The sequence below is a fragment of the Atractosteus spatula genome (genome assembly GCF_055471065.1).
Source record: "Atractosteus spatula isolate fAtrSpa1 chromosome 10 unlocalized genomic scaffold, fAtrSpa1.hap1 SUPER_10_unloc_3, whole genome shotgun sequence".
Classification (NCBI taxonomy): Eukaryota; Metazoa; Chordata; class Actinopteri; order Semionotiformes; family Lepisosteidae; genus Atractosteus; species Atractosteus spatula.
The window spans coordinates 825,803-844,916 of NW_028296623.1; the positions used below are offsets into that span (position 1 = coordinate 825,803).

The 19,114-nt window shown below is 46.3% G+C and overlaps 1 pseudogene; it reads right to left on the reverse strand.

Annotated features, from left to right (window-relative positions):
* Positions 1-8,615: 8,615 nt before the first annotated feature.
* On the reverse strand, positions 8,616-8,734 carry LOC148812375 (5S ribosomal RNA; annotated as a pseudogene).
* Between the last annotated feature and the right edge of the window lie 10,380 nt (positions 8,735-19,114).

A 19,114-nucleotide genomic window follows, 5' to 3' on the forward strand; every position in this document is an offset into this window, starting at 1 on the left:
AGTGTTTGTTTTGCAGTTTATGAAATGGCAACCTTTGGATCCCGCAACAATGCTGTGCGTTTTGAGCTTTTGGATGATCTCTTCATGGATTGTATGCAGTTCAGCAGAAAAGTGTTGCAGAACGAACTTGGCTTTGAACCTCGGCACTTCATCTTCGCTTTCCCAGGTCCGAAAGCATTTGAGGTTGTATTTGCTACCTATCCTCTGTTTGAACAATGTGTGGATGTATTTGAGGCAAAAAGAGGGAAAGTTCCTGCCCTTGAGAAGATCAACTTGCAGCCTCTGACACAGAGAGAGAGGAAAACGGTGCATGTTGTTATGTTCTCGGAATTGGCAAAGACGGAGGACATTCGCACCTGGCTTAACCAGTACTGCACCGTCCACCATGGAACTGAGGTCAGAGATGTTGACGGTATAAAAACAGGAGCAAGGAAATTCGAGGTTTGCTTGCTACCGGACAATGTAAATGAAGGCTTAAGGCACCTGCCCTCTACAATCCAGCTGGGCACCTGCAATGGCTATGTTTTTTATGTGGGACAGCCAAAGGTGTGTTGGCGCTGTGGTGCTGTGGGACACCTGGCATCGTCCTGCACTGTGAAATGCTGCAAGACCTGTGGCAAACAGGGACATTTAGCCTCTGACTGTTCAATGCTGCCAAAGTGCAATTTATGTTGCTCGGAAGGACACGTTTTTAAGAACTGCCCTCACACCTACGCCAATAAACTCAAAATGAGAAAGGATGAGGCAGTGCTTGTTTTAGCCAAACCAGCCCGAAAAGCCAAAGCAAACGACAAGTCAAACAAAGAACCGTTGTTGGACAAAGACTCTCACCCTCCAGCCAGGATCAGTCCTGCTGTGGCTCCGGGGCCGGTGGAAGAGAAATCCACTACGCCCCCACAACCGCAGAGTGCACCAGACAAGCAAGTGGGTTTGAAAACCCCCAAGAACAGCAAGGACCCCTCCCCTACTCCTGCTCCTCAGAACAAGGGCCAGTGTGGGGCCCCCCGGTGGAGCGGGTCCAGCGAGGATACTCAGGATTCAGTGGAGCTGCTTTTCTCAGACTCTGCAAGTGCTACAGATGCCCTCCTCTTCTCCATCCAGTCCATCACGGAGGATCTGCAGCAGCTGGTGGGTGAGGGGGAAGAGGAGACTGGTGCATCGGCTGCACCCCATTCCCCTCAGTGCTCCCAGGAGCTGGACTTGAGGAAAAGGAGAAATTACTCTGTTTTCTCCCCGAGCGAGGAGGAAGGAGAGCATGGCGATGGGGACAGCTGGAATCCCTCCACCCCTCCCTCTACCCCCTTCCTTGAAATGGACTCCGTGAACGCTTTTACTGCTGCCACCCTGATGAAGGCTCATTCAGAGGATGGCTGGCAGGAAATTGGTAAGAAGAAAAAGAAAAAGAAGAAGGTAACAGGTGAGACAGAAGAGAAATGTGTTTTGTAAAGACTGGTTCCACTTTCTTACGTAATACGGCTCTAAACATAATTTCTCTTAACACCAGAGGTATCAATGACAGAGTTAAATGCCAGTCTGTCTTTGATTACCTCCAGCAGAGAGAGGGAGATGTGTTGATGTTGCAGGTGTGTCCTTTAGCCTATCAAGAGAGGTATAAAAGCTTTGAAGATAGGTGGGATAAAGGGCCTTCTGTTTGGTCAGGGGACAATAACAACAGAGCCTCTGGCGTGGCCATTCTTTTCAAAGGATGGGCATTCAAATTGAAAAGTATTCAGAGGGTCATAGATGGCAGGTTGCTTTGTGTGGCTGTCGAATGGGGGACCGTTAACCTGCGTCTAATCAATGTGTATTGTCCTACTGACGTGGGAGGAAGGGTGGAGCTACTCAAGGCACTCTTTCCCCTATTGTTATGTAGCACAGATGTGATAGTGGGAGGGGATTTTTATTGTATCTTAGAGCACACAGACAGGCAGTCTAGCTCTCCAATTAAATTGGATTCCAGCTCACTGGCCCTGCAAAACTTAGTTCAAGACTTTAAACTCTCAGACACATATAGATGTATATATCCCACAACAGCAGGATATACATGGTCAGGGAGGAATAGCAGCCCTAGAATTGACTATTGCTTTGTCTCAGAGAGAGTGAAAGTTGTTGGGGTCACTCTTCAGCCTGTCTTCTTCTCAGATCATCAGGCTTTAGGGTGTAGAGTGGAACTCCAGGGTGGGACTGTCTTTGGCCCAGGCCTCTGGAAACTCAACACAAAGCTGCTAGAGAACGAGGGGGTAGTATCCCGCTACAAGGAGAAACTATCACAGTGGCTGTCCTTGCAGTGTCTGTACAGGTCAGTAGGAAAGTGGTGGGAGGAGGTGAAGGTGAGGACGAGGGCCTTTTTCATGGTGAGGGAAGGAAGGCTGCTGCCAGATGGAGAGGAGTGCTAGCCAGGAAAATAGCCAGCTACAGGTTGGCTATTTATCAGTCTTATTGCCTGGAGGTAGAAGCTGTTCTGTAGTCTGTTGGACTTGGACCAAATGCTTTGGTACACTTTACCGGACGGTAGGAGGGAAAATAGTTTGTGAGTTGGATGACTGGAGTCCTTGATAATGGACCTGGCCTTCTTCAGACATCTAGCTGAGTAGATCTCCGGGATGCTTGGTAGCTCAGAGCTGGTGATAAGCTGCGCTGACTTCACCACCCACTGCAATACTTTGCGATCCTGGGCGGAACAGTTCCCATACCAGGCAGTGATGCAACCAGTCAGGATGCTCTCAATAGTGCACCTGTAGAAGTTGGCCTGGATATGTGATGGCATGCCGAACTTCTTTAGCCTGCGGAGAAAGAACAGGCGCTGCCGTGCTGTCTTGACCACAGTGTTGGTGTGGTGGGTCCAGGTTAAATCCTCTGAGATGTTAACTCCCAGGAACTTAAAGCTGCTGACCCTCTCCACTGCAGTCCCATTGATGTAAATAGGTGTGTGGGCTCCTCCCTGATGTTTCCTATAGTCCACAATCATCTCCTTAGTCTTACTGATGTTCACAGAGAGGTTATTCTCCTGGCAACATACTGCCAGGGTTTCAACCTCCTCCCTGTATGCAGACTCCTCACCATCTGAGATCAGGCCAATGACTGTTGTATCGTCCGCAAACTTGATGATGGAGTTTGAGTTATGCCTGGCGACACAATCATGGGTAAATAAGGAGTACCTTCACCACCTGCGGACGTTCCGTCAAGAAGTCCAGGATCCAATTACAGAGGGAGGTGTTCAGTCCCAGGTCCTGGAGCTTGATGACGAGCTTTGAGGGCACTATGGTATTGAATGCTGAGCTGAAATCAACAAACAGCATTCTCACATATGTTCCTTTCTTATCCAGGTGTGAGAGGGCAGTATGGAGGGCAGTGGCAATAGCATTTTCTGTTGACCTGTTCTGGCAGTATGCAAATTGCAGTGAGTCTAGGGTGTCAGGCAGTGAGGAGGTGATGTATGCTTTGACCAACCGCTCGAAGCACTTCATGATAACTGATGTGAGTGCAACAGGGCGGTAGTCATTTAGGCAGCTGACTCTGGATTTTTTAGGAACAGGGACAATGGTGGTTTTCTTAAAGCAGGAAAGAACTATAGACTGAGCTAGAGAGAGATTAAAAATGTCTGAGAAGACATCTGCCAGCTGATCTGCACATGCCTTCAGAACGTGGCCAGGGATGGCATCAGGGACAGGAGCCTTGCGTGGATTGGTCTTTTTAAAAACTTTACACACATCCGCTCTGGATACAATCAGTGGGTTTCCGTTTTGGATTTCTGGAATCTTCCTGACTGGATCTGCGTTGCTGACCTTAAACCGAGCATAGAATGAATTTAGCTCATCAGGAAGAGAGGCAGACTGTTGTGCAATATACAGTGGTGTGAAAAAGTGTTTGCCCCCTTCCTGATTTCTTATTTTTTTGCATGTTTGTCACACTGAAATGTTTCAGATCATCAAACAAATTGAAATATTAGACAAAGATAACACAAGTAAACACAAAATGCAGTTTTTAAATGAAGGTTTTTATTATTAAGGGGAAAAAAAATCCAAACCTACATGGCCCTGTGTGAAAAAGTGATTGCCCCCCCTGTTAAAACATAAATCAACTGTGGTTTATCACATCTTTGGAAAGCTGAGTTTAATTTCTCTAGCCACACCCAGGCCTGATTACTGCCACACCTGTTCTCAATCAAGAAATCACTTAAATAGGACCTGCCTGACAAAGTGAAGTAGACCAAAAGATCCTCAAAAGCTAGACATCATGCTGCGACCCACAGAAATTCACGAACGAATGAGAAACAGAGTAATTGAGATTTATCAGTCTGGAAAAGGTTATAAAGCCATTTCAAAAGCTTTGGGACTTCAGCGAACCACAGTGAGAGCCATTATCCACAAAACATGGAACAGTGGTGAACCTTCCTAGGAGTGGCCAGCTGACCAAAATTACCCCAGGAGCGCAGCGACGACTCATCCAAGAGGTCACAAAAAACCCCACAACAACATCCAAAGAACTGCAGGCTCCACTTGCCTCAGTTAAGGCCAGTGTTCATGACTCCACCATAAGAAAGAGACTGGGCAAAAATGGCCTGCATGGCAGAGTTCCAAGACAAAAACCACTGCTGAGCAAAAAAAACATAAAGGCTCATCTCAGTTTTGCCAGAAAACATCTTGATGATCCCCAAGACTTTTGGGAAAATACTCTGTGGACTGACGAGACAAAAGTTGAACTTTTGGAAGGTGTGTGTCCCATTACATCTGGTGTAAAAGTAACACAGCATTTTAGAAAAGGAACATCATACCAACAGTAAAATATGGTGGTGGTAGTGTGATGGTCTGGGGCTGTTTTGCTGCTTCAGGACCTGGAAGACTTGCTGTGGTAAATGGAACCATGAATTCTGCTGTCTACCAAAAAATCCTGAAGGAGAATGTCCGGCCATCTGTTCGTGACCTCAAGCTGAAGCGCACTTGGGTTCTGCAGCAGGACAATGATCCAAAACACACCAGCAAGTCCACCTCTGAATGGCTTAAGAAAAACAAAATGAAGACTTTGGAGTGGCCTAGTCAAAGTACTGACCTGAATCCGATTGAGATGTTGTGGCATGGCCTTAAAAAAGCGGTTAAGGCTCGAAAACCCTCCAATGTGGCTGAATTACAACAATTCTGCAAAGATGAGTGGACCAAAATTCCTCCACAGCACTGTAAAAGACTCATTGCCAGTTATCGCAAACGCTTGATTGCAGTTGTTGCTGCTAAGGGTGGCCCAACCAGTTATTAGGTTTAGCGGGCAATCACTTTTTCACACAGGGCCATGTAGGTTTGGATTTTTTTCCCCTTAATAATAAAAACCTTCATTTTAAAACTGCATTTTGTGTTTACTTGTGTTATCTTTGTCTAATATTTCAATTTGTTTGATGATCTGAAACATTTCAGTGTGACAAACATGCAAAAAAATAAGAAATCAGGAAGGGGGCAAACACTTTTTCACACCACTGTAGCTGGGTTGCGTTTTGTAGTCTGTAATGGTGCGTATACCACTCCACATTGTCCGTGTGTTGCAGCCGTGATAATGACTCTAGTTTTACTCTGTAGTTGTATTTAGCTCTTTTGATGGCTTTCCTGAGGTCGTATCTGGATTTTTTGTATTTACCCATATCGCCAGAATTGAAAGCAGCTGTCCTAGCTTTCAGTTTGGCACGTATCTCACCATTTATCCACTGTTTCTGATTTGGATATGTGCGAACAGTAATCCTGGAAACCACGTCTTCAATACATTCGTTGATGTAGCCAGTAACATAGTCCGTATACAGATTGATATTATTTTCGGCAGCTTCGCGGAAGATCTGCCAGTCAGTGGTAGCAAAACAGTGATTTAGTATAAAATCTGATTCATCCGACCAACGTTGAATGGTTCTTAACGCTGGCCTCTCCTGTTTAAGCTTCTGCTTGTAAACGGGAAGTAGCAGAACGGAGACGTGATCAGATTTGCCGAAAGGAGGTGGGGGGAGGGCTTTGTAACCATCCCGGAAGGGAGTGTAAACATTGACCAACGTGTTTGTTCCGCGCGTCGGGCAATCGATGTATTCATGTAGATTAAGCATTGTTTTTTTCAAGTTCGCACTGTTGAAATCACCCGCTATGATGAATGCCCCCTCAGGATGTGTATTCTCCTGTCTGTTAAGGTGAGAGTGTAGTTCATCCAGTGCCTTTGTGTAATTTGCCTGTGGTGGAATATACACCACTGTGAGAACTACCGATGTGAACTCCCTCGGGAGATAGAAAGGGCGACATTTTATTGTCAAATGTTCAAGATGTGTAGAGCAAGATGTTGAAATAATCTCCACGTCTGTACACCAGGAATTGTTTACCATGAAGCATACCCCGCCCCCTTTGCTCTTACCCGAATCCGTTGTTCTGTCCTGACGGTGAACAGAAAATCCTCCCGGGAGGATAGCAGAGTCCGGAACAGACGGGTCAAGCCAGGTTTCAGTTAATGCCAGCACATTGCTGTTCTTGATGTCCCGTTGGAAAGTAAGTCTTGCTCTCAGTTCACCCAGTTTATTGTCCAGTGACTGAACATTAGCAAGAAGTATACTCGGGGCTGGGAGCGATTTGCTGCGTTGCCTCAATCTTACCAGAACGCCGCCCGTTTACCCCTCTTCCTATGATGCCGTCTTCTTCCCAGTACAGGTACAGGTGAGACACCACAGTCCAGATAGTCTGCAGTAATTATTGGTGTAGATTTAACTGTGCCAATATTCGATCTTATGTTTATAAGTGTTTGTCGGTTATAACTAATCACTGAGCAAGCAGTATGTGCAGTTAGCAGTACGAAAAACAACAAAAAATAAAAAAATAGACAAGGACGAATGGGAGCTCGCAGGACGGCAGCCTTCCCTGTCGGCCCCATCTTGCATGTTTTCTCCTGTGTCTCGGTGCAGTGTCAGTGAACTGTAGCATCCACTCAGTTTGTGAATATTGGGGTGACAAGTGCTCTGTGCTGGTCTATCTAGGTGCTATAAAATACCTTTCATTTGTAGGAGAACAAGTCTTGTTCTGCATCTGCAGTTCATGCTTTTCTGATCACTGTGGCTGAACGTTTCCTTTTGTTGGATTCAGAACCTCACCCGGACAGAAACTAGGATGAAAATTATTTTATTATTTTCAGTTCCTTTTCACGTTATCTATGTTCAGGCAACTCAAGTGTGTTTGACTACTTGGTGTATATCTAGTTTAAAAAATGAGCTTTGACAATTTAATTTAGACAAGGTTATTGATGATATTTCCTTGCTATCTCAAAATTAAATTTTTTAGCCTCTTATGTATGAATATTATTTCCTTTTGAATTCTCCTCTAAGATCACATTAAAGGTTTTATTCTCTTCTCCTGTGTTTTCAGGGTCAGAGGCCAGTGCTCTCCCTGAAGCTGGGGAAAGGGCTCCTCTTGAACAGCAGCACAGTGAGGGGGAGTGGGGCTCCAGTCTGATGCAGGAGACAGAGCTCACTGCTGCAGAAGGGAAAGAAGCACTCAGTGAGCAGCACACAGACAGCAGACAGAGTGTCAAGGATCTGGACTCTGTGCCCATGATGAAGGCAGAGCCTGAGAGTGAGACACCTGGGCTCTTAGTATCTGAGGACTTTACAAAGAAGATTAATAATCTAGATACTAACAATATTAGACAAGGTTGTAAAGAACTTGACTGTGACTCTGTACAAAATCACAAAAAACAACTGTATGCATTTAATCTTAAAAAGCAGGATGTGGATCCTCAGTTGATTGACCCTGCAGATCAGCAGACTGATGTACCTGAAGAGAACAGTACTGAGTCACACACAGAGTTAGGACAGGGAGGAACAACAGCAGCTCCTACAGCGCTTGATGATAATAAGGCCTTGTTCTGTTAGAGTGGAGAGACTGTCATTGCAGAAGTGTTTTAAACAAATGAATAATGCTTTAGTATATAAGAACTTTACAGAGATGTATAATAATGTGGACACTAAGATTATATCTGATGTGCTTGGTCCAATATCAGATATGGAAGAGTTACGACACCACGAACTGTGTGGCTGCGATAGGATCCCAGTTCGAAAGGAGTCGATGACACTGCTGGTTCTCGGTTTCTTTTAGTTAGTGGTCCGAAGAGGCATTTCAAGCTGGTTACACTACTCCTTCCGGACATTCATTCCCTTTTCAAAGTCAGTTGTTTTGCTGTAGTCTGCATTATTTAGGCTGATTATCGAGGTTAGCCTTTATTTGGTCATGGGGACCTCGGTACTGTATGCTAATTCTAAAGACAGTTTCACCCATTTTCTGATTGCTAGGTTCTGTACCAGTGCAGACATGTCAAACAGTGAATGGCTGTACCTCTATTGTATCCGTGCTCAATGAATGAAATCAGTAATAAATGAATATATGTATAGTTGTACGAAAAACAAGTGGTTTATCGACTCATCTTCATTTGTAGATTTCGAGGCAGCTTCGATATTCGTTTTACAAACGGGTTTTTTTTTTATATGGGTCACACACATGCCATAGCAACAAAACATCTCTAGAGATGAGGCTATAGATCACCTTTCCATCCTCCAGGTTTTCCCCCCAAAGCCTACGGCACCAATGGCGACCCCTGCTGGCCGAGAGAGCAAAAGCTTGCAGCACCAGGTATTCCCAGGCGGTCTCCCATCCAAATACTAACGAGACCCAACCCTGCTTAGCTTCTGAGATCAGACGAGATCAGGCGCGTTGAGGGTGGTGTGGCCGCAAGTGAAAGCAGTGGCGCCTGACTCGCTACTTGAAGCTGTGTGTGGCTGGGGCTCCGTGCCCCCCAAGCAGGACTGAAGGATCGATCGTGTGCAACTCTTTGGAAAGGAGCTTCTTTCCAAATCGCATTGCGTGCCTGGATGTTGGCGAATGTGCTCCCTAGTGTTGGCTTGTCCCGCACTGGAGGAGGACAAACAAACTGCACGGAGGAGCACAAGGCAAGTCTTCACAAGACAAAAACCTCCAGTGCACAGCACTCTGAAAACATTTCTGGGCTGTCGCGTGTTTATTTCAGCACATAAAGCGCACCAGTCCAACACGTCGGCCGGGCGCGCGGCGCCTCCGCCCTCTTGTGGCCTTGCGGCATCAGAGCAAGAGGTTCCTTCTCGCTGCCTTTCCGCTGTGTTGCAGAGCCCCGAGAGGGAACCTGGAGCGCACACTTTCTGGGGGGGGACAGTGTTCGCGCTCTGCCCCCGGTCTCTTGCACGAGTACTAAATCTCACGGCGCCATCCAGCAGCCAGGAGACAAGTACAATATCGCGGGACAGGGGGGCCTCTTCATTGATTGTTACATATGAGACAGGGATTAGGAGGAGACCCCGACTGATTGGTAAAGGGGAACACTAACACCAGAGTGACACCCCCGGCGTCTCTTTTTGAGAGACGTCTTGGGATTTCTTAATGGCCAAGGAGGGTCGGGACCTAGGTTTTACGCCTCCCCCGAAGGACGGCACCTGTTTGTGCAGCAGAGTGTCGCCATCAGGATGCTGGGGCATAAGAAAGCCACACAGACCGCAGGGTGAGCGCTCCCTACTGGTCCCAGTCACACCTCTTGCAGGAGCAGCAGCAACCTGAGCTTTTCCGGGGGGAATCTCCCATCCGGGTGCCGGCTAGGCTCACACCTGCTGGGCTGCCGTTGGTGAGCCCAGTCGAGAGTCGCAGGGTGAGATCTAGTCACCGGGGAGAAACGATACAAGCGAAGGATTACTCGGCTCCCAGCACTTGAAATGACCGACAAATGACTTGTTCCTGCTGGAGCTGAATGTACCTGCATGTGTCGTGTCGTCTTCTTCCTCCGCCCCGCTGTGTTTGCTGTATTGTCATTGAAGCCGGCCCCCGAGACGAGACGGGCTGTTCCTGTGCCCCAATTAACACTTTACAGGTGCCATTCCCCAGCATTGTGGCCATTGTCGGTGGTCACACGCGATAAGATAAGGTGGAGGAGAGCGGGGCATGCCCAGCGCCAGACATTCAAGGAGGGGGCTGTGCGAGGTGAGGTGAGGTGAGGTGCGACACACCGGCTGTGCTGACCCCTGCGAATTCCCCAAATGTGGGAATCTCAACTGCATAATTTCTGGTAGTGGGGGCCTGCGTTCGCGCTCTCCCCTGATGTGCTTGGTCCAATATCAGATACAGAAGAATTACGACACCACGATCTGTGTGGCTGCGATAGGATCCCAGTTCAACAGGAGTCGATGACACTGCTGGGTCTCGGTTTCTTTTAGTTAGAGGTCCGGAGAAGCATTTCAAGCTAGTTACACTACTCCTTCCGGAGATTCATTCCCTTTTCAAAGTCAGTCATTTTGCTGTAGTCTGCATTCTTTAGGCTGATTATCGAGGTTAGCCTTTATTTGGTCATGGGGACCTCGGTACTGTATGCTAATTCTAAAGACAGTTTCACCCGTTTTCTGATTGCTAGGTTCTGTACCAGTCGATAAATCACTTGTTTTTCGTATAACTATACATATATTCATTTATTACTGATTTCATTCATTGAGCACAGATACAATAGAGGTACAACCATTCACTGTTTGACATGTCTGCACTGGTAGATGTCCGATGATTCCGATGTCCACTTCCAAAATTTACTGGCGAACTGATGTCACTCATACGTGCGTGTCTTAAAGCGACAGCTACCAATTTCAGTGTCAGATTTCAAATATCCACTCCGTAACCACCCGGTTACACAAGCAAACTACATAAATATGAGAAAACATACAAGAGAGTTGTCACTCAGAGTGTCGAAGGGTCAATGTATACTGGGGCTCAGTTGAAATGCAACGTCAGGACTTCCGAATTATGTCACACGAAGAGAGCAGAGCCTTTTCCACCCTGCCACATGTGTCTCGGTAACTCGCCGTGATCGTATAGTGGTCTGTACTTTGTGTTGTGGCTGCAACAACCCCAGTTCAAATCTGGGTCACGGCAGAATAGGAGCGTCTGCTTTTACTACTTGCACGAATGAAGGCAAAAAACGAACGAACGGCGCTTTACAGAGGAGTACTGCCTGACTGGATCGTTGATCGTTGATGAGTGGCTTCAATGACTTACTAAGGATCTTCTTCACATTCGCCCATGCAGGGGAAGCCAGTTACACCAAAGCAAACGCAGGAAAGTGTAGACGCAGGAAAGTGTAGTTAAGCAGAGACCAGGAGGGACCTGTTTACACCGAGATTGGTCGGAGTATGGAAAAATGCGCCCAGCCCTGTTGCTGGAGCCGATTCTTGATGAGATTTTCAGCTCACTAAGAGGCCCTCGCTTATCTTTTGCTTATCTTTCTGTTGTTCTCGCAGGTGCTGCGCTGCTTTTGAGCCGACAGAGCTCGTCCTGGTCTGTCAGCACAGCCCAATTGCAAATGATTGGCTCCGCGTACAGAAGGAACGTGCGTTTGGTACAAGAGTGCATGAAGGGACCGGAAATACATTGGGAACAAATGACCGGTCGCTCAAGACCTCTGTGAAATACGGGAGCATGCAAAAAGAGGCTGTTTCCGCCCGGTCTCGAACCGGGGACCTTTCGCGTGTTAGGCGAACGTGATAGCCGCTACAGTACGGAAACCTGCAGGGGCCGCTGCTGGTGTCTCGCTTGCGTTTCGGGCTGAGAAAGGGAAGCGTCACTTTAGGCAGGGGGCGCTGGAGAGAGGAACAAAGGGCGCGATGAAACAACATGCCGAAACCCGGGATCGAACCAGGGACCTTTAGATCTTCAGTCTTACACTTTCCCAACTGATCTATTTCGGCTGTGAGCGCGGCACACATCCACCTGCTCCAGCCTTCCTGTGTTGCGGCATGAGCGCACCAAGAGGGGCGGGAGAGTGTTGCAGGAACGTCACTCAGAAGGAAAGCCACCCAGCTGCGCCCTCTGAGCTCTGCCCAGCGCATCTTGATCGCATGGACTCCTGCCTGCGACGGGCAGGAAACAATTAGCAAGAACAGAACAACACCCCACGGGTGTCTCATGACCACACCTTAGGTTGTGACACATGCAGGTGTGAGGGGTTGCCGGGCCACTTTGGACCAGAGCTTGGGCGGAGGGGGGGCGGGAAAGCAGACAAAGAGGTGACACCTCAAGGTCTGCACGATCACAGCTCTCCGCCGCCCCAGGCTTCCGCTCGATAAGCTACTGGATACACCTGCCCCTCCTCACACAGACCGTGGAAAACCCCCGAGTGGCAGGGCACTCTCTTCCTCCCAGGAGCCCTTGGACACGATGCACAGACAGAGCGACGGGAACCACCGCCTGCAACACGGCTCCAGGCAGGACTCCACTCCGCAGGAGCCGCAGAGGAGAGGAGATGGGGGCTGCTTAGCTCCTATGCAGAGACTTGAGCTGTTGTTGCTGCGGACACTGTATTTTCTTTTCTCAGGGTAAGAGTGAATGTTGAGTTGCCCTTAGAAATGAAGCAGAACACTTCAACGGTACTGGTGTGTGTGTGTGTGAGAGGGGGCTTAGCCCTCTTACATTTGCTAGTTCAAAGTTGTACAACGCATTTGTATCTGCTAGGCGGCGCAGTCGTTGTGTACAAAGAACGCTTTGAAAGGTGTCAAAACCAACTCATTCCGAGTTGGTCGTTTGTGTTTTCAAAATGCTGAAATGATCTCACGGCTCCTCGGTTGTCATTTTTTCTCCGTAAAGGAATCACAGCACGCGTCGGCTTCCAGCACGGTGGGTCGGGACACGATGCCGGGGGTCGACAAGAGCGATGTCTTCCTCGTTAGTATAGTGGTGAGTATCCCTGCCTGTCACGCAGGAGACCGGGGTTCGCTTCCCCGACGGGGAATCGCTCTTCTTCTACCTCCTTAGAGAAAGGACTGCCTTTCACTTCTCTGTGTCTTCTTTCACAGCACCATACATCGTTTCATTGCTCTCACTTTCAGAGCCTCTGCATGGCACACGACTCGACATAAGGACGCGCGTTGAAGTGAAAGCAGGAAGCGCTCACAAGTGACTCTGGACCTCAACACCTGTTGATGGGTCACCTTTGTCAGACACAGCAGTGGAGCCCAAGCCCACCTATACACATACTCACACACACTGACAGATATATGCACACACACTCACACATTATCACACACTGAAAGACCCACATCCAAATATTCACACACAGACACTACACACACACATAGACACTACGAATACTTATAGACACACATCCACAAACTCACAAAGACACACTCACACACTGACAGACACCACACACTCCTCACAAACACCACACACAAACAGACACATACACTCATAACTACAAATACACTATAAATAACACTAATACAAATGCCACTAATATTGCAACAGTAACACTATCACTAAGACTTACACTATCATCCTCTCTAACACTGACACAAAATACTACTACACTAATAATACTAATAATAACAGTAATGCTATCACTAAAACTAACATGACTACTAGTGTAAATAATCTAACCTTATCTCTGTAATTATCACTAATATTAACAGGAATACTAGCATTAAAACAATCAATAGCACTATCATCATTAATACTCACATAGAAACTATCATTAATATTAAAACTACCGATTGCACTCACACTAATATTAACATGAAAACACTAATATTAGTATTAGTTGCTGTCCGTGACGTCACACTGCTCTTTGTGACGAAGGCGAGACACCTAGCCGTGGACAGTGACGTGGCGCCTGTTGCTGTGGTTACCATACTGATGATTTGTAAACAGTGGAAAAATGCATTTAAACTGTTACCTACACAAATTTATCAACTTGGAACATAATTTTTAAGCTCTAGCATACAATTCCTAAACAATCATTTGAATAATAATTCTTTAATTTCAGATTGAACATTATTAACACTAAAGGCAATATGGTAATTGATCGATACAGGCTGTATTGACTGTTTTCTAGATATTAAAAACAGGGTCAAAATGGGAAAAGAATTAGTACTCACCAATCCGTGAAGTTAATCAATTATTCTATGGTTCTTCAGTTGAATTAATTGGTTGTCGATAGATAAGTGATCAATAACTCTCCTCCGTGCGCTCTACTCGCCTCCTGCGGTCTCGCTCTCTGATCCTGGTGCTCTAGCTGGTGTCCATGAGGTCACAGCGTTCTTTCTGACGGAGCAGACATGTCTCCGCTGGAGGAGACTCCTGTCCGGAGCCCAGGGGGCTTTTCTTACAGATATAACATCTCCAATAATAAAGGCGATTCGTAACAGCTGGAAATGGAGAGTGACAAACCAAGGAATAAAATTCATTAAACCAAAAAAAATAGTTTACTTCACAGACTAAAATAATTGTATAGCATACTCCCGTAGAGCAGAAGAGAAAGGGCACAAGTCCCTGTAATGAGCTCTTTTAAGCATTTTAAACGAATCTCCACAGAATAGAAGCCAGGAGGATCAGACACCTGATCCTGAAGGTTGAAGAGTATCTCCTGGTTTTATTTCCACCCGAGCTCTCAGCTCCTCAGCCGGTTTGATGATTTAATTAACTGTATAACTGTTATCCGACTCTGTTTAACTGTATATTTATAAGACTGTCTGTGAGAGATGTGTGGGAGACGCTGAATCCCAGGGCTGGTGTGGAATCACACACAGACAGGTCTTCTGTGTGATCTGAGTCCCACTGCTCAGAGCTAAAGACTGGTCAACTGGTCACTATTGTAGACACAACCATTGGTCTGCTGCTGCTGAGAATCATAATACACTGGTAAGAGTGGCAATACTCACCACCAATTAATTCAACTGAAGAACCGTAGAATCATCGATTAACTTCACTGATTGGTGAGAACGAATTTTTTTCCCATTTTGACCCTGTTTTTAATATCTAGAATACAATTCAACTGAAGAACTCAGATTGTCAGGATAAAGGGAAGGATGGAGATGAGCTTCTGTCTGTTCAGGAGGTAGGAGTTTTGGTAAAGTACTGAGGGATAAAATGCTCTGTGTGTGAGTCTGAGCTGTGAATCTGACTGAGAGGAGATACATTTTTTTATTCTGCCTGTGAGAAGTCTATTCCTTTGCCAATCAATGTTACATCTCATTCAGATACTCTGCACAGACTGTCAGTGTGAGAGAAAAGGAGAGAGAGATGGACACATAAGAGCACACACAGCAAGAGAGACAGGAAGTGAGTGACATGAAGTGGGAGAGGGAGGAGAAGGAGCAGGAAGACAGTGCAGGTGTTTAACCACACTGTGACCACAGGAGACAGGAGGCTTGTCTCAGCTGCTGAGGAGCTCAGGGCTCATGGCCACTCAGGCTCAGAGGCTCTGGCAGCAATCAGGTCTGGGAGCTTTTCCTCATACTGACTCTGGAGCTCTAAGAGTCAGCCTCCATTCTGACAGGAATAGCCCCTCCTGTTCAGCCCTGAAAGACACACTGAGAGAGCTGTTAGAGCCCTGAGACAGCTGTGTGGGTAGAAGACCTGTCACCCTGTAGAGCTCTGAACACTGGGCTCCCCTGTGTTCCTCACTGTACAGGAACAGAGCTCTGACTGGACTCCCCATGTTTCTCTGTACAGCACTAGAACTCTGAGCACTGGGCTCCACTGTGTGCCTCACTGTACAGCAATAGAGCTCTGACTGGACTCCCCGTGTGTCTCTGTTCAGCGTTAGAGATCTGAACACTGGGCTCCCCCATGTGTCTTCCTGTATACCTCATCACACTGCATGGCACAAACCACAAACTCACTGCACAGTCTGACCTGCAGTTCCAGTAAAGCTCTGTCGAAACAGGCCCATTTCCTAAAGACAGGGGAGTGAAGAGATAGTGCAGTTTTATTGAAGATAATATGTCCCTCTCTAAAAATATGCTGTTTGTTTTTTAATACTTTGAAACAGACTCCTGCTTTTCTGCTCCTGTAGTTATTATGGTGAAGCTGCAACAAATACTACTGCTGCTATTACTACCACTAATACTGCTACTACAACTATGACAGCTACTACTACTGCTGCCACTGATACAACAGCAACTAGTAATATTTTACTACTACTACTAAAGCTACTAGTACTACTGTTCCTACTGCTGCAGGTACTACTGTTACTGCTACTACTGCTGCCACTGCTACTACTTCTGCTACTATTAATAAGGAGGATGAGAGCTGTGTTCTCACTGTTCAGCCTTGGTCTATTAACAAGTACTGATGTTTTCTTTTTGTTGTTTGACTCCTGCTCTTCTGCTCCTGCTGCTGCAATTATTAAAGTGAAGCTCCAACACAGCTCTACTATATTGTTGAACTAAAGATTTTAAATACAGCATAACTACTACTACTATTGTTACTATTGCTGATGGTTCTAGTGTTACTACTGCTACTACAGCTACTACTACTGCTGCCACTGATACAACTGCAACTAATAAAATTTTACAGCTACTCCTACTGCTACTACTAATGTTTCTAAAGCTACTAGTAGTACTGTTACTGCTACTAATACTGCTGCTACTGACACAACTGCTACTACCACTACTACCATTATTACTACCATGACTTCAGATTCTAATACTAATTCTGATACTAATACTCCTGCTACTATTACTGCTGTCATTACTACTAATAGTGATAAAAACAGAGCACTCACAGCTCTGTAGACATTGGTCTGGACTCTAGAAAGTGATTCGATTTGCAAGCAGCTTTGGACCTCAACACCTGTTGATGGGTCACCACAACATTGGAGCCCAAGCCCACCTACAAACACATTCACACACACAGAGATACAGTATACACCTACACACTCACACACATTCACACACACAGACACTACACTTACCGACTAGCACCATACACATTTATACACACAATCAGACACATACATGCACAAATACAAACTAGCACACATTCACAGACACACACATACTGTAGACACTACACTCAGAGATACACACCCACACACTGATACGCACACAATTACAGAATCACACATAGACAGTACACATACTCACAGACGCAAACTCACACACTGACGGACACCACATACACTCTTACCTACAGTTACACTATAACAAACACAAACAAAAATACCACTAATATTACGACAGTAACACTATCACTATGACTAACACTATCATTATTACTAACAATAACACAAACTTACTACTACACTACTAATACTTATAATAACAGTAATGCTATCACTAAAAATAACATGACTACTAGTGTAAATAGTCTAACAGTAAATCTATAATAAGCACTAATAGTACATGAATACTAGCATTAAAACTATCAGTAGCGCTATCAACATTAATACTCACATGAACACTAGCATTAATATTAAAACTACGAGTTGTACTCTCACTAATATTAACAGGAATACACTAGCATTAGTATTAGTAGCTGTCCGTGACGTCACACCGCTCTTTGTGACGAAGGTGAGACGCCTAGCCGGGCACAGTGATGTGGCGCGTGTCATACTTATGATTTGTAAACAAATGGAAAATGCATTTAAACTGTTACTTTAACAAATTTATCAACTTGGAATATAATTCTCTAGCTCTAGGATTAAATTCCTAAATAATAATTTGAATAACCATCCTTTAATTTCGGATTGAACATTATTAACACTAAACGCACTATGGTACTGTAATTGATCGATACAGGCGGTATTGACCGTTTTCTAGATATTTAAAACAGGGTCAAGAACGGGAAAAGAATCAGTACTCACCAATCGGTGAAGTTAATCGTTAATTCTACGGTTCTTCAGTTGAATTAATAGATTGTTGATAGATAAGTGATCAATAACTATCCGCAGCGCGCTCCGCGCGCCTCCCGAGGTCTCGCATTCTGATCCCGGCGCCCTGGCTGGTGTCTCTGACGTCACAGTGCTCTTTCTAAAATATATAACATCTCCAAAAAAAAAAAAAACACACCGGGCTTTGAAGAGATGCGATTCATAACAGCTGGAGAAGGTGTGATATTTGTGTGCGTCAGCAGTGAAACTGCATGTTGATTGATGAAGGGCTGAGCGGGAAACAACGGTTGCTCAGGGTCACAGGTCATAGTGAATTTAGGAGCTAACTGGTTCGGAGTTACAGGTTAAATAATAAAGAGTTTGTTCGAGTGTCACATCTTCGTCCTGGGTTCTTAATTTTTACACTATACGTGTACGAGAAACAAGACAGTGTGTGTGTGTGTGCGCCCTGGTGATTCTGGGAGACAGATCGAACCTGGGCTAAAAGAGAGGGGGCTTAGCCCTCTTACATTTGCTAGTTCAAAGTTGTACAACCCATTTGTACCTGCTAGGCGACGCAGTCATCGTGCACAAAGAACGCTTTGAAAAGCGTCAAAAGCAAGTCATTCCGAGTTGGTCGTTTGTGTTTTCCGTTCAGACGCGAAATGCTGAAATGATCTCTCGGCTCCTGTCATTTCTGCTCCGTAAAGGAAACAGCACGCGTCGGCTTCCAGCACGGTGGGTCGGGACACGATGCCGGGGGTCGGAGAGAGCGATGTCTTCCTCGTTAGTATAGTGGTGATTATCCCCACCTGTCACGCGAGAGACTGGGGTACATCAGGACGCGCATTGAAGTGAAAGCAGGATGCGCTGCGACATGCACTGTGCAGATCCCGCCACACTAAGAGGTGAGTGGGTCTGTTCGATCACAGCTCTAGGCGAATCCCCAAACAGTGTGCGTGGCGACAAAAGAAGCCGGGCTGTTTCCGCCCAGTTTCGAACCGGGGACTTTGCACGTGTGAGTCGGACATGATAACCACTACACTACGGAAACGGTGGGAAACTGTGCCCAGCGGCCCAGTGCTGAGCTTAGTCAATGCGATTCAGCTGCTTCCAGTGCCTTTATTGGAGTGCGCTGATGGACCGTGCTCTCTCTCCAGAGACCAGCACGCCTGTCATGGACGGAGCAGGAAAGGCGGCGCCACATTCTACAGCCCTCTCCACGCAATCGACGAAATCGGGCTACAGAAGTAGAGAATTCTACAAGGCAGCGCCACATTCTACACATTCTATTAGGCCCGATTTTCTCGGTTCGAAACCGGGCGGAAGCAGGCCCGTTTAGTTTGTCGCCACGCACACTGTTTGGGGATTTGCCTAGCGCTGTGATCGAACAGACCCACTCACCTCTTAGTGTGGCGGGATCTACACAGTGGATGTCGCAGCACATCCTGCTTTCTCTTTAATG